Source organism: Schistocerca gregaria, chromosome 3, assembly GCF_023897955.1.
Source record: "Schistocerca gregaria isolate iqSchGreg1 chromosome 3, iqSchGreg1.2, whole genome shotgun sequence".
Lineage (NCBI taxonomy): Eukaryota > Metazoa > Arthropoda > Insecta > Orthoptera > Acrididae > Schistocerca > Schistocerca gregaria.
The window spans coordinates 672,972,597-672,995,045 of record NC_064922.1 but is presented as its reverse complement, the minus strand read 5'-3'; the positions used below and the strand labels follow the sequence as shown (position 1 = coordinate 672,995,045).

The 22,449-nt window shown below is 42.6% G+C and overlaps 1 long non-coding RNA gene across 1 annotated transcript in view; it reads left to right on the top strand.

Moving 5' to 3' along the window:
• The first annotated feature begins 289 nt into the window (after positions 1 to 289).
• LOC126354539 (uncharacterized) overlaps positions 290 to 22,449 on the top strand; it is a 296,213-nt gene continuing 274,053 nt past the window's right edge. The window contains exon 1 of the long non-coding RNA XR_007565349.1: positions 290 to 390. This is a non-coding gene — a long non-coding RNA (uncharacterized LOC126354539). The remainder of the gene's footprint in view (positions 391 to 22,449) is intronic.

The window sequence follows — 22,449 nt, the reverse complement described above, 5'->3', positions numbered from 1 at the left end:
ATGAAGACTTTTTGTCAGTAGTGTAAAATTCCTCCGTCGATCTCGATCTACGATAAGTAAAGCGAGTAATATATAGCCCGCCGTCTCCATGGTCACCTATACCCGAGACCGCCAGTACGGCCAAATGCACTCGTCAGAATTTCTCCGCCGGTATGAAAACGCGCATGCGTGGGCCAGTCTCCCGCCGACGCGGCCGTCCGCCGGTGAACTGTTGGCAAGCAGTGTGCGTCGCGCTGCCACTGGGAGAACAGCTGTCGCCTCTGACATCGACGAAGCTGCCCACCTCGTGGTGGACATCGGAAATCGGTGGGCAGCAAAGCACGTTGGACCGAGAACGACCGCGAGCATCAGCCATCTAGGACTGATCTTCAAGTGACCTATCCGTAACAGGTGCGCCTATACATTAAGCTCGTTACAAATGACTGCAATTAAATAGAATCTTAAAGTCTGAGGAGGAGAATCTAATTTATTATTTAAGTAACAATTACAGAAGTTCTTTCAATACATTTGTACATCGTTCCACTGTGAACTGAAATCGGAATGCAGTGTCTATAGTTACCACGCTATGCAACCATGTACATCTCGGTGGAGGCATAAGTTTGCCCTTGGGATTCTACAAACATCATTTTATGCGTCTCTACCTTTATATGTTGGAGCATTACATCACGTCCTGCAATGACAGTTTCATAGGAACAGATGATTGATGTAAATCAGTAGAAGTTCCTTTAGTTTCGAACTGGAGTTGCTTCGTCAACCATTGACCAAAGATACGACCCCTTTCGGGGATTCAGGGAGACGCCTTCTTAACATGAGAACTGTGAAGCTGAAATCGTAATGTAGGCGATTCATTATGGGTTCAATACGAGCACATTAAATCCATAAAATACTTGCAACATTATTACAGTGTTGAATAGTCAGTATACTAGTAATCTATGGATAAGTTAATTTGATCAAAAATTTTGCTCCTGTTATTAAATACCACAAGCTGCTTCTCTTTCTCAGTAATATTAGCTATAACGTTCTTGGAACACATTTATTCTTGTATGAAATTAGAAGTATTATCTGTTGGAAGCAGACGCGAATGTATTGAACATCGTGGTGTAAGTATTATTTTGTTTTCAATTAATGATTTTTAGAACTAATACTATGACAGACGCAGACGTTCAAATATGTTTTTGTGTGTTATCTGTTGTTTTGCATATGCAGACCTCAAGGGGGGGTGCATACAATTATGCAAATTTCTTTATGTATGGTACTAAATGACTCTACTAACAACTGAAGTTGTTACTAGCAATTTAATTACATGCCATTCAAAAGGAAAATAGTTTTCTTATTTTTTGTTAGCTTATCACACATCGTTAGAAGTGCATAGGAGAAATTTCACCAGGAAGCTCAATATAAACAACGCTTTGGAGTATGACATTCTGAAGGAACGTCATGGGTAACGAACGACGATCTGATAATCAAATGGTCCAAATAGCTCTGAGCACTATGGGACTTAACATCTGTGGTCATTAGTCCCCTAGAACGTAGAACTACTTAAACGTAACTAACGTAAGGACATCACACACATCCATGCCCGAGGCAGGATTCGAACCTGCGACCGTAGCGGTCACGAGGTTCCAGACTGAAGCGCCTAGAAGCGCACTGCCTCACCGGCCGGCCGACGATCTGAACCATAATTGTTCTGTGATTCTAAGCTATGAAAAACCATGAAGTACATTGGACAGTAAAGAGAACCAACCTTGAATTTTTTTCTCTTTATCCCTTTATTTCGCTTTCATTTGTCACTTATACACACATATGTATTTACTTGGTTTACTTAGAAACGTGAAACACTCATGAAAATCAGGACTAAGTATAAAATAGACAGACTGCCATAAAACCTGATATTCCTTTGTAGAGTCAGACAACTTATTATCTACAAATCATTGCTCTGAAATATTACATTTAGTCCCTTTGCAGGTGATAAATTCACCTGCATTGTGTTGAAAATAATAGAACGAAATTTACCTTAAGTGCTGTGTTCAGGCTTTCTGCTCCTATGTTCAGCTCCTTGACAAAAACCTACTTAATGCGGCTGAAGGAAAAAAAAAAATATTAGTTGGGGCATAGGCTTCCGCGGAAGTCGCCACTTTCATTAAATTCTTTCTGGATATCTGACCACGTCATCATGCTTCTTTGAAGGCTGTTCTTGCTAGAGGCTTCGATCAGGGTGATGTAAAAACACCACTTTAATGTAAATCGAAAAATTTGTCTATAAATCGTCATACATGTGGATACTTTTAACCGAATGCTATATCTGTGTTCTACAGAATTTTATATTTATAAGTAGGAGGGGGGGGGGGGGAGGATAGTTTGGGGAAGGATACCAAGCAGCGAGGTCATCGGTCTCATCGGATTAGGGAAGGACGGGAAAGGAAGTCGGCCGTGCCCTTTGAAAGGAACCATCCCGGCATTTGCCTGGAGCGATTTAGGGCAATCACAGAAAACATAAATCAGGATAACCGGACGCGGTATTGAACCGTCGTCCTCCCAAATGTGATATATTTATAAGTTAAACACATGAAAATGGCGATGTTATACCGTATTAGTTGATTTGTTTGTTCGGTTTCCGACTTACCTGAAAACACACCCGGCAAAATTTCCGAATTGGTTTAGAGATATTTTCTGAGTAATTCCATTCCAGCATTTCGTTTTATTTCTTATCACTATTTCTCTAAGGATGTAGATACTGCATTAAGGAATAGGTGACTAGCAATTTCATATGTAGAGGAACGAACATCTCTAAAAAGGGCAGTCATAGAAGTTAAAAAGAAATCCGGGAATCGAACAAAGGGCTCTGTGATCCAGAGGCAGTAACAGTAACTACTAGGCCAAGAGCTGTGGACTCCCCAACTGCAGGCCTGAACGTAGAAGATGATGTCATTGTCGAACCTATTGTCATCTACAACACCTTATACCACAGTTTTGCTGAGATTTCGAGGTCCACCAACCATAAACCCGCCTTCCTCTCTCCAGCACGAGTGGAGGAGAAGGGAGAGGGATACACTTTTCCTCTTGGACGGTGAATCTTACAATGCAGCTTTTACAATGAGGAACTAGACCATGCTCTCACTTAATCCCCATCTTCTGCCCCAGGGCTGGTCGATGTTCACATTCTGACGTTGCAGTATCTTTCGCTTCCATTAAAGCACTTTCCTCTTTATACATACAATCCCATTAGGGCAAGGCATGGTTCCCAGACGCTGGTGTGAAGCCACTCTCACAGACACACCCAAGCCCAGCAAGGATCAACATCTTCCTACTTACTACCGCCCCATTTCTATCACCAGCCGTGTTTGGAAGGTGATGGAACGTGCGATTCATGGATGACGGATATGGTGGCTCGACTCTAACAATCTACACACCACTGTATAACGTGGATTATGAGTGCGCCGTTATGCAGTTCACCATCTCCTCACTTTGATAACCCATGTAATTAACGGTTTTCTGCGGAAATACCAGACTGTGACCATGTTTATTGATTTGGGGTTAAGCCTACGACACCTGCTGGAGGGCTGGTATCCTCCGAACTCTATATACAACTTACATATGGTTTAGAGGGCGCCTGTCACATTTCCATCAGGAATTTTTGAAAGGTATGAGTGGGTACGGTCTTGTCGGACACCTTTATCCACGAGAACAGTGTGCCTCAAGGCTCTGTCTCCTACCAGCTATCTTCGGCTCGCTTTTCGTAGTCGACTTTGCGATCTATGGCAGTTCTCCATGGACTTGTCTTCTTGAGCGGCGTCTTCAACGGAGACAATCTTTGCATCTTGGGCCTATCGTTCTTTCTTTGTGAAACTACGAAATTCCTAGAGTTTTTGCTTTACAGGAAACTATCTTGGTCCTGCCACGTGTCTTAACTGGCAACATGCTGTAACCAGTCCCTCAGTGTCCTACGTGTCCTAAGTGGTAGTTCCTGGGGAGCGGATAGGACCACCCCCTTCCATTTGTATCCGTCCTCTGTCGGTTCGAAACAAGGCTATGGCTGTTTCATCTATTAAACCGTCTCAATACAGTCCACAAGTGTGCAGTACGTTTGGCCTCTCATACTTTTTACACCAGCCCAGTGGCAAGGCTCTAAGCAGAAGTAGCGTGGTCATACTTTCGTGACATTCTCCATAGCCGATACATCCTATGCCCTCTTTTTCGGTGCCTCCCTTGACCGTCAGTAATCGGTGTGCGCTTATTCTCTGTCACCTCCCAGAATTCCCTTTCAGGTACTGCTCCAGCAACTTCACGCTACCTAGCACGTCACCGACGGGTGTGGACCGTTCACCACGTCGGCTTTATGAAGTGGCCAGTGTTTATTTTGGACTTCATTCACTTCCCAAGATAATTACTCAGGATTAGAGCTGTGCTAGATGACCATCAGTTTGGATTTAGAAAAGTTAAACACACTATAGAGGCAGCTACGACGTTGCGATTGATGATGGAAGCAAGATGCTTTCAAAGGATTTTTCGACCTGGAAAAAGAGTTCGATAATGTCAAATGGTGCAGATTTTCGATATTCTGAGAAAAACAGGGGTAAACTGTAGTGAGAGGCGGGTAATACACAACTCGTACAAGAGCCAAGAAGGAGTAATAAGAGTCATAGACGAAGAAAGAAGTGCTCGGATTAAAATGGGTGTAGGTCATGGATATAGTCTTTCGCTCAACCGCTCAAACTATACATCGAAGAAGTATTGACGGCTTTGGATAAAAATTAAAGATGAAAGGACATCAATGTTAAGGTTCGCTGATGGAATCGTTATCCTCAGTGGAAGTGAAGAAGAACCACAGGACGGCCGGAACAAGGAGAACAGGAAAAGTAGTCTAGCACAAGCAAAAAGAGCACTCCAGACCAACAGATATCTACTTGTATCAAACATTGACCTTAATTTTACGAATAAATTTCTGAGAATCTACATTAGGAGCACAACATTGCAGTGTAACATGGACTGTGGCAAACTATAACAGAGGAAAATAGAAACATTTCAGTTGTGGTACTATACACGAATGTTAAAGATTAGGTGGACTCATAAGGAAAGAGGAGGTTCTGCGCAGAAATGGAGAGGAAATTAATGTACTGAAAACGCTCAAACGAAGGAGGGACTTAATGACACGACAACTGTTAAGACATCATGGAATAATTTCCATGATTCTAGAGGGAGCTACGGAGGGTAAAACCTGTAGAAAAAGACAGAGATTGAAATACATTCAGCAGATAACTCAGGACGTAGGTTCAAGTAGTACCATGACACAAAGAGGCTGCCACAGGAGACGAATTCAGTCAGAGGACTGAATAAAAATAAAAAAGAATAGAAAACGGTGTATGAGGCAAACTGTCGCAACATATGTCACCTATCTCGGCAACTATTTGTCGGCTTCTTCAAGTGAAAATAGTTGCGTAACACCTAGACAACGCAAAAGAGGGAATGAAGTGACGATAAAAGAGGAGAGAATTAATGTTCTTGTTCCTGTTTCAGTTGAACCGTACATTTGCTCCCTCGCAATCGCACGAAGAAGTGGCGTAGGAAAGGGTGGTGGAAAATTATAAACAGAGAAAATAATTTAATATGTGAATATACCTAACATTCATTGTTAATCCTTCTTTTTTTTCAATGAACCGTTAGCACTGACAAGAATATCCACTATCGATAACAATCGCTCTGTGTGTGGAATGGTATTGAACTTGTCTCCCTCTTAAATAAATTCCGCAAAGCGATATAACTCAATACTGACAAAAAAAGGATGTGGTCAAGTTATAGCAAGAAAATTAACCAATTCCCAAATGAATCTGACACCTTTTTAACACAGCACAATGGCATCGATCTCAAGGCATTTCTTGGATTAAGGCCATATATTCTGCCAAGCTGCGGTTTCACCATATCCAAAATGACAGTGAAAGCGACTGCTAGTGACTGACTGACTGAGGCTCCCCTACCGTCGGTAGATGCTGGCTGTAGCTCTGAAACCTGCCTACTCAATTCAAAAAAAATGGCTCTGAGCACTATGGGACTCAACTGCTGTGGTCATTAGTCACCTATAACTTAGAACTACTTAAACCTAACTAATCTAAGGACATCACACACATACATGCCCCAGGCAGGATTCCAGCCTGCGACCGTAGCACTCGCACGGTTCCGGACGGCGCGCCTAGAACCGCGAGACCACCGCGGCAGGCCCTACTCAATTGAATTAATATTGTCCGTAAAATGAGGTTCACTGAAATGAAACCTGGTCAGTGCGTCTACCTTTGCCTTACACGTAAGGTGGCGCGACGTAATTGCTGGTATGGTGGCGCCACATATTCGTAGAGAACTGACTCATGCGCACCGTTTATATGCTGCATAGCGCCAATATGGTTTCACTCCGAAGAGGCGGTGGTCACACAAGTCATCGTCCACTACCAAACATATAGGCGAGTAAGCAGGAACAACTAGAAGTGATTCGAGTTTTGGCGGCGGAGGTGGTTGGAGGACGTGAAATGTATCGACGGATGAATGCTGTGTACGATGAGTACGGTCTGGATCGTTCAAGTGTTGAGGAATGGAGCAAACGATTCCTTGATAGCCGAGAGTCACTGGAAGACGATGCTCATCCTGGACAGGTTCATCGTGTCATCACACCGGGAATGGTTGTGGAAATGAATGCTTTAATCTTGAACAATCGCGAAATCCCCGTGGACGAGATCCATCGGTTAATGGGTATTAGCGTGGGCACCACCCACACCATAATACACCAGCACTTGAACTTTCGAAAAATCTGTGCGCAATGGGCTTCCCACCAACTGACCGAGGCACAGATCAATACTCGAATGGCACTGTCTTTCAGTCATCTTGAACGTTTTCATGATGAGGAATAAGGCTTTCTGTGGCTTATTATCACAGATGACGAAACATGATGTCCCAATTTTGAACCAGGGAGCAAGCGGTGGGAACATGCGACTTCATCACCTCCAAAGAAATCAAAGGCCGAGCACGGCAGTTCTGGTAAGTTCATGATGTCCTGTTTTGACCACAAAGGCCCCCTGCTTGACGATTGCTTGAAACTGAGACCACCATCAATTCCCAGAGTTATAAAGCCACTTTAAAAACCTTAGACGAACCATCAAGCCGAAACGCCGAGGTGTGTTCTCCAATGTCGTTATCTTCTTGCACGATAATGCCTGCCCACACACGGCCAATGCGGTGAAGACGACATTTCAGCAGTTTTGGTGGGAAACGCTGGAACATCCACTGTTCAGTCCCGACCTTTCACCGTGTGATTTTCTGTGTTCCGATCTCTAATACAAGCTATTCGCGAACATCGATTCGCAACGGACTACGAAGTGTTTGACGTCCAGACCTGGATCCGGCAGTACCCCACCACTTTCTTCAAGGATGGAATGGATCGGCTAATGTCGCAACGGGATAAATGTGCCAACAGTTTTGGCGACTATTTGTACTGTGTATAACAACATTTTTGAGTTAATGAAATCGTTACCGTTACTTTACACTACAGACCGGGTTTCATTTGAATTCCCTTATACTTCTCTCTGTGAACTGCTCTGGTATCGTACCGTGAGCGATTGAGATCGCCTGTTTAACTACTGGCCAGATGAACACAGTGACGCTGGGCGCTGTGGCCGAGTGGTTCTAGGCGCTGCAGTCCACAACCGCGCTGCTGCTACTGTCGCAGGTTCGAATCCTGCTTCGGGCATAGATGTGTGGGATATCCTTAGGTTAGTTAGGTTTAAGTAGTTTTAAGTCAAGGGGACTGATGACTGTTTTTATCTTAGAGTGTATATACCCGAACAACGCCAGGTTCTCAAATAGTTTCAAGGTAGATTTGCATTAAACGCAGGAATGACTTTCACCATCGTTAACAGTAATTTGTGTTATGGGAAAGAAAACCTGGCTGTTTGATTCTTAAGGAATAGGTTTATCGAACAGAGAACGTCGAATGCGAGAACCAGGTGCCAGAAAGTATTAGTGTACCGGGTGATTCACCTAACACTTGCACCGCAAATATTGAGAGAATAAATAATGCTGTTACTGTGCGGTTTTAGTAGAATGAATTGGTAGTCAGAGGCTCTTACTGTTAGATAATCAACAGATTTTAATAATACTAATACAGGGCATTTTTATCAAGACATACGCTTTTCAAATGGAACAACTCGTATTGTCATTTACAGCCTGAAAGTAGGGTAAATAACAATGTCAGTAGTGTTCGTTGCAGGATTCTAGTGTGAATCGTTTACGAGACATCGTGTTTTGGGAAGTTCACAAACGGATATCTGTACAACACCTGAAGTGTCAAACACTAAAGAACAACACAAGTGCCGGCCGCGGTGGCCGAGCTGTTCTAGGCGCTTTCGTCCGGAACCGCGCGACTGCTACGTTTGCAACTTCGAATCCTGGCTCGGGCGTGGATTTGTGTGATGTCTTTAGGTTAGTTAGGTTTAAGTAGTTCTAAGTTCTAGGGGACTGATGACCAGAGATGTCCAGCTCCTCAACTTCTGTTAGTTCGTCTATCTACTTCTCCCCAACCCCGCTCCTCTCCCTTAAGTTATATGTGATTACCAATTTAAAATTCGTGTAGTAGCTTTGGAGATGAGCGTGTTTGAATTCAGACACAGAGGGACAAGGATTTTACAATTTATTATTAGTATAGATACAGTTAATAGGGTAATATTAAAATATTGTTACATTTAGCATCACGTAGAATTACTGATTCCGTTTAGATTCATGAGCTCTCGAATGTTTCTCACAGATACGCAAGGACTGCTTTGCTTTCGCTGAAGCCTTTCTGGAATCTTGTCTCGCATCGCTGCATAAGAACAGTGAAGTCCCTGTTTTGCCATTTCCCTTGTAGGATATTGGCAAGAGATTGAAGCAAAGAATTCTAAATTGTTTGGTACAGTTTGTACGAGAATTTATCGACATTTCTTAACGGACCCCGTAGCCACTTCTTTCCAACACACTTACACTGCTGGTCATCAACATTGCTACACCAAGATGAAATACAGATGGCAAACGGGTATTCATTGGACAAATATATTGTACTAGAACTGACAGTCGATTACGTTTGCACGCTGTTTGGGTGCATAGAACCTGAGAAATCAGTACCCAGAACAACCACATCTGGCCATAATAATGGCCTGGACACGCGTGGGCATTGAGTCAAATCGAGCTTGGATGGCGTGTACAGGTACAGCTGCCCATGCAGCTTCAACACGATACCACAGTTCATGAACGGTAGTGACGGGAGTATTGTGACGAGCCAGTTGCTCGGCCACCACTGACCAGACGTTTTCAGTTGGTGAGACATCTGGAGAATGTGCTGGCCAGGGCAGCAGTCGAACATTTTCTGTATCCAGAAAGGCCCGTACAGGACGTACCACGTGTCGTAACACATCTGAAATATAACGTCCACTGTAGAAAGTGCCGTCAATGCGAACAAGAGGTGTCCGAGACGTGTAGCCAATGGCACCCGGTACTATCACACCGGGTGATAAGCCAGTATGGCGATGAAGAATACACGCTTCCAATGTGCGTTCACCGCGATGTCGCCAAACACGGATGCGACCATCATGTTGCTGTAAACAGAACCTGGGCTCATCTGTAAAAATGAGGTTTTGCCATTCTTGAATCCAGGTTCGTCGTTGAGTACCCCATCACAGCCCTTCCTGTGTGTGATGCAGCGTCAAGGGTAACCGCAGCCATGGCCTCCGAGCTGGTAGTCCATGCAGCTGCAAACTTCATCGAACTGTTCGTGCACATGGTTGTTGTCTTGCAAGCGTCCCCATCTGTTGACTCACGGATCAGTGTGGGATCCGTACCGGATCGGGTTGACGGAGGAGTTAGAGAAGATCCAAAGAAGAGCGGCGTGTTTCGTCACAGGGTTATTTGGTAACCGTGATAGCGTTACGGAGATGTTTAGCAAACTCAAGTGGCAGACTCTGCTAGAGAGGCGCTCTGCATCGCGGTGTAGCTTTCTCGCCAGGTTTCGAGATGGTGCGTTTCTGGATGAGGTATCGAATATAGTGCTTCCCCCTACTTATACCTCGCGTAGAGATCACGAATGTGAAATTAGAGAGATTCGAGCGCGCACGGAGGCTTTCAGACAGTCGTTCTTCCCGCGAACCGTACGAGACTGGAACAGAAAAGGGAGGTAATGACAGTGGCACGTAAAGTGCCCTCCGCCACATACCGTTGGGTGGCTTGCGGAGTATGAATGTAGATGTAGATGTAGATCGCGACGTAGCTGCACGATCCGTTACAGCCATGCAAATAAGATGCCTGTCGTCTCGACTGCTAGTGATACGAGGCCGTTGGATCCAGCACGGTGATCCCTGTTACCCACCTGAACCCACAGATTCCATATCCTGCTAAAAGTCATTGGATCTCGACCCAGGCGGGCGGCAGTGTCGAGATACGATAAACCCCATTCGCGATAGGCTACAATTCGACCTTTATGAAAATGGTTCAAATATCTCTGAGCACAATGGGACTCAACTTCTGAGGTCATTAGTCCTCTAGAATTAGAACTAGTTAAACCTAACTAACTTAAGGACATCACACACATCCATGCCCGAGGCAGTATTCGAACCTGCGACCGTAGCGGTCTCGCGGTTCCAGACTGCAGCGCCTAGAACCGCATGGGCCCTTCGGCCGGACATACCTTTATCAAAGTCGGAAACGTGATGGTACGCATATCTCCTCCTTACACGTGGCATCACAACTACGTTTCACCAGGCAAATCCAATCAATGGTTGTTCGTGTATGAGAAATCGGCTGTAAACTTTACTCGTGTCAGCACGTTGTAGGTGCCACCGTCGCCAACGTTGTTTTGAATGCTCTGATAAGCTAATCATTTGCATATCACATCACCTTCCTCCTGTCGGTTAAATTTGGCGTCTGTAGCACGTCATCTTCGTGGTGTACCAATTTTAATGGCCAGTAGTGTACGTACATCAGCATCATTGGCTGAGTCCTGTTTGGACATATCAACCCTACAACTAAAAAAAAAAAAAAAAATGTAAGTACTGGCGTACACCACATTTTAAGAGAGTGGCGAATTTCTAACGAGAATGACTAAACGAGGCGTTTTTGTACAAACCTACTTGTAATAGGTTCACCTGAGCTTAAGACTGTTCAATTATGTCTAAAGTTTAATGGTGACATTTCAAAAATAGCAGAACAAGAATTTTTCGTACCTTCGGATTATAAGAAGAACGGCTCCAGTGAAACACACATCTTAGACACCTAACACAGACTTTATTTTTTTCCTTCCTTTGTATCCTCAGTCTACTGTAGTTTCAGCCTCATCATCAACAATAAAACGTGAGAAGTGCCAGTTCTGGCAGGAGTCTCTTTCGCTCATGAGTAAGAAGAACTGAGAGTATTACACGTGTAGACATTAACCCCACCTGCTCTCGTGGGAGGGACAGTACTCATGCTGGTAAGGTCAAAGCACCGCGTCATCCGAGGACAAGAAGTTCATTTCGGTCTGCTGTGTGTAACCACGTTCCTATTCTGCTTACAACCAAATGTATTTCGGAAGAAATGAGTATCGTACGCTGATAACGTAGTCTTTGATTTTTTTCGTTAGTGGTTCGCTGTTCATAGAAAAGGAAGGAAACACCCTGTGTGAAAGGCTTGAAATTAACTACTCTCTTTTTTTTTAAAAATAAGTCAAATTTGTGTATCAAAATGCTGTACTTATGTCTTTTCGGATAAACAACAGCCGACAAGTTTCAAAGGAAAACCACTGGAAACTAAGGTCGAACTTGTTGTGTTTGGTGTGCCGCAGCGTGTATGTTGAACGACATCCTGCTGTATACGATGAGTTGCATGTAAACATAATTACTAGAATGTTATTTGAGTTGGTATAGAAGGACACATCGCATGCCATTGATGAAGGGCTATATCCTTGAATACAGGTCTTGCAATTAAACGTTTTTCATACAGCTCCTAGTGTATTGCATTATGTCTTTTAATAAATCAGATTTAAAATGTTTTCCAGCCTCACATTTTAAATAAACGTTTACTGTAGCTTAAAAACTCTTGTTTGATCTATAACTGAGGATACTCTACAGTCTCGGATCCTTCCTGGATTGGACTGATAAAAGAACTAAATAAGAGGCAAATACAGATAGAGTCATAAGGTAGTTTAGAAAGAGCGAAAGCATCAAGGGGCTGATCATACCATTCCAGTGGGTGACACTATAAAATATGTACGTCATGGAGTGCTAAACTGACAAGACAATCAATCCCTATGAAAATCAGGCATTACGTTGCTTCCTTCCACTTACTCATGTCTCGCATACAGAGCATGCGCGCTTAACCAACAATCCTTCCTCCCGCACATCAGTCGCCGCTGTAACAAGAAACGGGGGCGCAACAGTGGAACAGAAAGCTCTACCGTCGTACACCATGGAGTGTGTTACGGAATATAGATGTTGAAGTAGTTATAAATGTAGATGTTTAGTAGATGCAAATGTGTACGTAGATATACTTGTGGAGATACTAATTTAGGCAATAGAGGTATGCTAACTCTTCTTGTTGTTGTGGTTCTTGCCGTTGCTGCGGTCAGAATATTTGCTTGATGCAGCTGTCCGCCCTAGTCATCTACTGTGAAAGTTTCTTCATCTCTGCGTAACTACCGCTACCTACGTCAATTTGCTTATTCTATTCAGCCCTCCCCCCCCCCCCCCCCCTTCTGTACCTCCTCTAACAATGGCTACAGTAAACCATCCGTTGCCATGACCAAATGAATCATTTATATTTAAACTAAAGTTCAGTCTGCCACTACAGAAAACAGCAGGACCATCCAGCAGGGCTTGAGCAGCGACAGACTTAACTGAAATACGATTCTTCTTGTCTCTAGCTGTTTTAGCAAACTCGATGTTCTCGATGGTCTTGTAGACTGTTTGTTTAGAACGGCGGCGATATCTTCTGTACGGCATCTTACGATAATTTAGGCTAAGTAGCTGTAAGCTTAGGGACTGATGACCTTACAGTTAAGTCCCGTAAGATTTCACACACACATGGTGCGTAAGGCGCTGCAGTCATGGACTGTGCGGCTAGTCCCGGTGGGGGTTCGATGCATGGGTTTTTGTGTTGGTGCTTACGTTAATTTAGGCTAAGTAGTGTGTAAGCTTAGGGACTGATGACCTTATCAGTTAAGTCCCATAAGATTTCACACACACATGGTGTATAAGGCGCTGCAGTCATGGACTGTGCGGCTGGTCCCGGCGGAGGTTCGAGGCATGTGTGTGTGTGTTGGTGCTAACGATAATTTAGGCTAAGTAGTGTGTAAACTTAGGGACTGGTGACCTTACCAGTTAAGTCCCGTAATATTTCACACACACATGGTGCATAACCCTTTGCCAGCGATGTTGAAGTCGTAGGATACTCTTAGCAGTGTTGACAGTTCTAGATGCCGTAAAATATTTCCTTCAGTTTAGGAATCGAGTTGAACTCACGAGAGCTTAAGTCAGGGGACTACAGTAGGTGGTATAGCACTTCCTGCAGGACCTGACCATCATTTTGCAGGACAATGCTCAAGCAAGTACAGGGCAAACTGTTACTGATTTGTTTGACTTATGGGGCTGCTAAGTGCTATACCCCCTACTGCACTGCCCTGACTTAAACCGTCTGAAGGAGCACTTCACAGCATTCGCTTCAGAACTGCTACAAATTCATCGCGTAATAGACCGCACCACTGGAATTGTCAACACGACTGGCACTGCTAACAGTATCCTACGACTTCCAAGTCACTGGCAGCGGGTTTTACACAATGCTGGTGGCTACTTTGAAGGTAAGTAAAACTTTGAAACATGTATCTATTTTGTGCGAGCTGTGAAGAGGTAGTTGCCGCTATTGAAGTTACAATCCTCGTATGTGTAAATGTCCAAAATGCTTCTGTTCAAATTCAAGCTAATTTACTTATCGAAACTAAGTAAAATTCCGAACATTGCATGATACACAAGCAAACATTTAAAAGTGCACTGCAAGTACAATAAAAGGAATGCGATCTGAACTGAATTTTAACTGTACTGACCAGGATAATAAATTTAAATTCAATGAATACCTAACAGTGATGTTATTGTGTCCTAACAATAATGTTAAACTGACCCTAAGAAACTTTCGTGACTTGCCATGTGGCAGTAGAATCTTGCTGCTGCTCTTAAGTGCTGTACGTTATTATGCAGTGCAGCAGCAACATAGTTAAAGAATAACCTTGCCCGAGCGCAGTGTCAGGAAAAGCAGATGCGCTAAGCACGTCATACGTTAAGCGTTGAGCAACACACGATTACAAAATCTAGCTTTAAACTGAACTTTCCGAACGATTTAGAAGAGATTAGCATTTAAAGATTTTATTATGAAATTGACACTAATGTATTAGAGCAGTCTTTACCAAATTCACTTCTAATAAAAAAAAATACTCGGGAATGTAGTTTGTTACTGAACATGTTAAGAACATGTGAATCTGTAGCGCTGAGTCCAAACTATGTGAACAGATAATTTTCTTAATCTCATGTAGAAAATCGAACTAAATCACCAAAATCAGCAAAGAACTACTTGAAGAAATCCGTGATTACACGCTATGCTGCCTTACTATTTATTTATTCAGTACCGGTTTCGATAACAGGTGATCTTCACATACGAAAAATATCTATTATAACAACTTCACATGTCAAACATGCTATTTAACATGGAAAGTATGACATTTGAGTAATATCCAGTATATAGCTATGAAGTATGGCTCACCAAACAAAAGGGGAATCCAAATCACTCTCATCGAATATCAAGAATAAACTAGAGAGCTTATACTATTACAATTTGAGACCAACATTGGTGGCAATACCTACAACACCAGAAGGAAGAAATGTTTTTTTTTTTAATTTGTCATTGACTTAGAGAGCAGTTGAGTATGCAGCAACCAAGATTTTTGATCTTCTGGTCAATATAATAGAAGGTATGACAGCTGACAAAGCAAGTTTTAAACCTAGCTTAAAATCATTTTTCCTGTATTACTCCTTCTAGCCCACGGACGAATTTCTTCTTAAAAACTGATAGCTAGAGAAAAAACTCTGTTTTAATTGTAGGTGCTTAAGTACGAGTAAGCAAAATAATGTCCTTATTAATGTCAACATTTATCGTGTGTACATATCCTGCAAACTGCCTCGTTCCGCATCATTTCGGTAAGTGACTCGTTCAAATGTCTATGGAGCTTGTAACAACTAATAAACTAACCTGTAAATGTTCGTTTGTCTTTCTACAGTCTGTCTTCTGAGATACGTCGTAGGATCAGCTATAGGCGTGTTCCTCCATTTCTGTGTAACCTAAACGGATCTTGACAGATGTCAGCTTGATCCAGTTCTTCCCATTTCCTTTTACATATTTCTACAGGGATATTTCCATTCCTTTCCTGTTTCGGATATACAACTGCAGAATAGGTTGGTGCTCTCTTTTGTACTCTTACGTCATACGGCGACCTCAGCGCGAAGGTGACGCTCGGAGCATTTAGCGATGGCTCATTTATTCGATATCAATAGCTAGTTTCACAAAGCACTCCGGAACGGATATTGCATCAAGTGAACACCGGATTCCTAAAATAAACTCTAAATAATTTATTACGTTGCGCATCCGGGAAAACAGAGCTGTAAGCCCTATACTCCGTACCAATAGCTACTATGAAATTGATGCTTGTCCAAGACACCATTCAGTGCTTTAAATATACATTATTTATTTAATAGAGTGAATAGCTTTTAGAGCCCATGGTCCATCATTATTATAGTGACTGACAAAAGTTTTTGTAAAAATACGCGACACTGCAAACCGACCAACAAACCCACCAATCGTATCTATAATAGATTTCGACGGCTGTCTTAGTCAAACCTACTCCTGAACTTCAGTCTGCCAAGTTAGAGTGAAACATTTTGTAATTTTAATTCCGTCTTCAGTTACAAAGACATGTAAATAATCAAACACTTATCTCGTGTGACATGAAAATTTTGTTATTATTAGTATTATTATTAGTAATGTTGCAAAGGAACAGTAGTGATAATTTAAGTGTTCTGAAATGCATGAGCAAAATTTTGAGATTTTTTTCAATTATTAGTATCGGTGAGCTCCAGTACAACAACGTGCAAATTAATGTAACTTCACTCTTGCTCATAAATTAAGGATAATGCTGATACATGGCGAAACAACGCTGTGGTGGGCGCTTTGCGGGTTTAAATCACCTCGGGGTATGACCATGCGGTGCATTTGACCTGCGCCATCGCATGGTGGCGCTGGCAACAGCCACATACGCAGAGGTGCGTTGGTGCATGTGAGAGTACGGTGTAGCGAGTAGGTGTGCAGACATTTTGAGACGTGGTATTGGTTACTGTTTGTTGAAAATGGCTTAAAGAACATGTTATGAGGGGTAGAATACCACAGTGGCTGGAGGCTGGTGAAAAACAGCAGGTCTTGGCACAGGCCCTCCGATTGCCACAATGTGTGATCTCAAGATCGTGGCAACGATTCCAGCAGACAGAGAACGTATCCTGGTGCTACCCGTACGGGGCTTCACAGAGTAAAATTCCATAGGAAGACAGGTATCTCACTATCAGTGCCCGCAGACGGCCACGGAGTACTGCTCCTGACCTTACCTCAGCCACTGGAACATTTGTCTCCAGAAACGCAGTCTACAAACGACTGAACAGACATGGTTTATTCACCCGGAGACCTACAAGGTGCATGTCACTGATTCCTTGTCACAGGAGTGACCATAAATCCTGGTGTCAAGAACACAGTATATGGTCATTGGAACAGTGGTCCCAGGTTACGTTCACGGATGAGTCCAGGTATACATTTACCAGTCAGTTGTACACATCAAAAGTAACATTGGCAATTACTGCACAAACAGCTCTGTCCATGACCATGCAACAAGAGATAGACTCAACTTACATTTACCAAGAAAAAATAAACATAAAACTCAAAACAGCATTTTCTACCAAGGAATAAAACTGTACAATAAATTACCAAAAGAGATTAAAGAAATTTCAAAAATACACTTATTTAAGAAGGCAGCCAAAAAGTACCTGTTATGCAATACATTTTTTACATTGAAGGATTACTTAGATAAAGCAGAGTAGGGGTTTGATAAAAAAATGTTATACAAACAAATAATAATAATAATGATGATTATAAAACATCCAATATTCCACATAACACCTTCACTTTATTATTTTTCTTCTTTTTTCCTTTCTAGAGACACTCTCCCCTCAAGCTATGCATAGCACAATACTAACACCTCTTCCTCTTTCTGAGCTCAACATCTCACTCATTATGAAGGGATGCTGACTCAGTTTTTCAGGATAGCAAATGGGAACTTGCAGTACAGAAAATGGCCCAAGGATCACGTGTGTGTGTGTGTGTGTGTGTGTGTGTGTGTGTGTGTGTGTGTGTGTATGTAGTGAGTGAAGTGTTATGAAACAATGTGTGTATAGTGTGTGCAGTGACTGATAGTGAAATATGAGTGAATAGTGTGGCATTACATTATTTAATGAGTTATTTGTAAATAAATTATTGTATACCAGGAGTAAAATCTAATGATTGTCTCTAACTAGAAGTCTGTAAATATATGTGTATACGAATTAGCTTATTGTAAATTGATCTAAGCTTGTAAATACTTTGACATGTCCTATATCCTTGTAAAAAGAGATCTACGGATGAATAAAACTACTACTACTACTACTACTAATCTGAACAGTGATACTCGCTGAGGTTTCACCTGGCGTGAACCACTAACCCCTTAACGTCCTTGAAAGGAAGCTGTATAGTGGTCATGGTTTGATGGTGTGGGGTGAGATTATGATTGGTACACATACACCCCTGCATATCTTTGACAGAGGAACTGTAACAGGTGAGATGTATCGAGACATAACTTTGTACTAGTATGTCTGCCTTTTCAGGAGTGCAGCTGGATGATAACGCACGTTTGAAACAGAAGATATCAGGCGAATGGTGTGGCCTGTGTCCTCCAGACCTAAACCCCATCGAGCACATCGGGGATGCTCTCCGTCGACGTATCGCTGCACGTCTTCAAACCCATCTCACACTGCAGGAGCTCCGACAGGCACTGGTGCTATACGCCAGCAGCTGCTCGATCACCTGATGCAAACTATGCCAACTCCTTGCGCGGCCTGTGTACGAGTGCGTGGTGATCATATCCCATGTTGATGTCGGAGTTCATGGGCAGGAAACAGTGGCATCTTGTAACACATATGTTTCGGGCCGGTTTTCTAAACTTATCTACAATACCGTGAACTTACAGATCCTTGTGTGTGTTCCCTATGTTCCTGTGGTATCAGCGCCAGTTTTGTATAGTACCAGGTTGTGTGGCACCACATTCTGCAATTATATTTAATTCATGAGCATGTGAGCACATTCCACATTATGACTGTTTGCACACGAACTTTGTAGTTGGATGCGATGTTCCCCTGTAGCACAATCGGCTCATCAGATATTAAGAACCTATCATCTAATAGTAATCGAAACACTGGGTCTCCCTTATCCAGTACCATAACTGTGCCAATCCATAAAACAGGAACAGACGCAAACTCCCTCTTCCTTCTGTAGCTCTCATAGCGTTTGCCCAGAAATTAACATTTCCCCTCGTCAAACAAATTCTTCCAATTTCTCACGTTTACGCCCATTTCTCTTTTCATTTCTCAGTCAGTCACATCACTTTCTCTTTCCTTTCCTTCGAAACTTGTGCTTTGTCATGTTCCTTCTTCACTCCGATTCGCCCTTTTCCGGGGTTACCTTGTGGTTTAAGTTATGTCACTTGTTGTACTTCTCGTGAACGAATATAAACAGTATCTTCTTTATCCTATTTCTGCGCTGCAGTATTACTAAATGCTGTATAATGGTCTACGGGAGATGGACAAAAATATGCAAACACAGCAATAAATACTTGCTTGAACATGAACACAAATGCAGATGCGGCAGATTGCTGTGTCCTATTTGAACACTAACGGCACCTGTGCGATATCCTCAACACGTTGCAAGTGTCAGTCGTGGTCAGAAGAGTGTTCTGTAAAGTTTTCAGTGCATTATACTGGAGCTCATTACATTCGGTGTGGGCACATTATTGGTGTTCCTTTGGTGGGTACTTTCGTAGCTGACGTAGCCGAAGCACCACATCCAAGAATTACCGGGTGATCAAAAAGTCAGTATAAATTTGAACACTTAATAAACCACCGAATAATCTGGACAGAGAGGTAAAAATAGACAAACATGCTTGGAATGACATGGGTTTTATTAGAACAAGAAAAACACCCCATATTGCTAGACGCGTGAAAAATCTCTTGCGCGCGTCGTTTGGTGATGATCGTGTGCTCAGCCGCCACTTTCGTCATACTTGGCCTCCTAGGTCTCAAGACCTCAGTCCGTGCGATTATTGGCTTTAGGGTTACCTGAAGTCGCAAGTGTATCGTGATCGACCGACATCTCTAGGCATTTTGAAAGACAACTTCCGACGCCAATGCCTCACCATAACTCCGGACATGCTTTGCAGTGCTGTTCACAATATTATACGTCGACTACAGTTATTATTGAGGAATGATGGTGGACATATTGAGCTTTTTCTATAAAGGACATCATCTTTGCTTTGTCTTACTTTGCTATGCTAATTATTGCTATTCTGATCAGATGAAGCGCCAACTGTTGGACATTTTTTGAAAGTTTGTATTCTTTTGGTTCTAATAAAACCCCATGTCATTCCAAGCACGGGTGTTAATTTATACCTCTCTATCTTCATTATTCCTTGAATTATTCACTTTTCAAATTTATACTCCGTTTTTGATCACCCGGTATATCCCACTGTATGCATATCGCAAAACCTAAACTAGTAAGTCACAACCGGTAAGGAAGTGCTGCTACGGTTGCAGGTTCGAATCCTGCCTAGGACGTGGATGTCTGTGACGTCCTTAGGTTAGTTAGGTTTAAGTATTTCTAAGTCTAGGGGACTGATGACCTCAGATGTTATGTCCCATAGTGCTTGGAGCCATCTGAACCATTTCAGACTGAATGTCGCACATGTGACCCTTTCGGTGCCAAAACAACCGAAGGGAGCTCCACATACAGAGAATTAACTGCAGAGAGACCTGGAATTCCAAAACCACTGGTCATTATTTAAACTGTGGTAACAAGAAAACCTGCCACCGAAGTCATAAAACCAGCGCTATGGAGCATTGTAAGAAATTCATATCAGTCTTACGTATTTCACGTTGTTTCCATATTCTGTCCGATCTTAAGTCCCAATAATGAAAAAAGGTGATGACTGGGACAGCGATATCGTGGCATTTCATGGGTTCCCTGGCTACTCTGCGAGAATTATGTGACCGTTTTGCTGAACAGGTCCATCCGACGGTACAACGTTTATTCCCCAATGCTGCCTCTCTGATTCAGACAACAGGGTCCCTATTCGCACAGCTCTCACCGTCAAACACCCTTTTTTGAGAGCAGAAGAACGAGTTGTCGTATCTCTCCTCCCCCACCCCCCACCCCCCACAGACACGAGGTCTCAGTATTACCGAGCTTTTGTATTGCTACTTTGGTCCACCCCCGGTACCTGAGTGATGCCGGCACGGTAGCTCAGCTTGTTCGGTCAAAGGTTAATGTGTCCTCTGTAATAAACTAAGTGAACAGATCAACAACGATCTTAAATGTATTTCTTACGACGTCTGCCGAGAGCAGGTGCAACGAACTAAAACGAACAAAATGAAAAAAAGTGGTCAGCGCGACAGAATGTCAATCCTAAGGGCCCAGGTTCGATTCCCGGCTGGATCGGGGATTTTCTCTGTTTCGAGACTTGGTGTTGTGTTGTCCTGATATTCATCATTTTATCCCCATCGACGCGCAAATCGCCTAAGTGGCGTCAAATCGAAAGACTTGCTCCCGAAGAACGGTCTACCCGACGGGAGGCCCTAGACACACGACATTTTTACTGCTACGTTGCGGAGAAGTGTGAGCGATCGCTATCTTCTTCTATTATCGCTACATGAACTTAACACTTTTTTACAGGAAGAGTGGTATAACATTCCCTTGAAATCCAAGCAGAAACTATATTTATCGTTTTCAAGACTACTGGAATTTGTTTTGAAAGCGAACAATTTGTTGTGTTTCATTTTTGGTGTTTCAGTATTTGTGCCCATGCTCTGAACGTTATGTGTAACTACCGAAAGGTTTGTCGTAAATAATATAATGCAAAATATGTATAATGCGTCATTAGATGTTTCAGAGAGCCTCATGGCCTTAATGTACCCACTTTCAGTAAATAAATATAAAATAAAACGAAAATATGTGACTTTAAGCGTCTTGGGATTGAGTACAAAGCCAAGTAGATTGGCATGCAAGCGCCAACGATTTAGAATTGATGACGACTATTACATATACAAAATTCTATTCATGATGCACTGCATAGTGGCTTGCGGAATACATACAAAATGTTTTCCAAAATGGCTACCACAGTTTCCGCTTTTGTCACAGAATCGAGAATATTCAGCATAAGCAAAGCAAAAGAAACGTCTGCGAAACGGATTTTCGGTGTCAATAGCGTCAGGGGTAGAATGGTGGCTCGATCCTAAAATCCTATAAACGATTGATTTTGGAAATAAATAGTTGCTAACTAGAAGTACTTCCTACATCTACATATATATGCAGCAAGCCACCATACGGTGCTTGTCAGAGGATACCCTGCACCAATACTAGTCAAGACCTCTCGGGTTCCTCAAGCTAACACAGTGAGGGAAATACGACTGTCTGTATGCCTCCGTATGAGCGCTAATTTTTCGTATCTTATCTTCTTGGTACTTACCCGCAACGTATGTGGGCGGCAGTAGAACCGTTCGGCAGTGAGCTTCAAATTCCGGTTCCCTAAATGTTCTCAATATCGTTTCTCGCGTTTCCTCCATGAATTCTTGTTTGAGTTTCCGAAGTATCCCCGTAACACTTACTTGTTGTTAGGACCTATTGGTAACAAATCTAGCACACTCCTCTGAAATGCTTCGAGATCTTCCTAGAACCCGACCTGATAGGGATCCCAAACACTCGAGCAGTAGTCAAGAGTAGGTAGCACCAGCGTTATATATGCGGTATCCCTTTTATAAAATCACATTTCCTGTATGAGAATTACATGCACAGTAAGCTAATGTCACGCCATACGTCAGTGTCAAGCAAGGTTATTCTTAATTTAGTACAAGAGCCCGATTGTCAGAGACACATAGCAATATGGGATTTAAGATGTCTCAGACAAAAACGTTGAAACCCAATACATGCATTGATGTAGAAAAAAATATTAACACCAAAAATAATTAATGCGCAGTAATGTCATTTCAGGATTACAATTTGTTTAGGTAATACGTTATTCAAGTGATA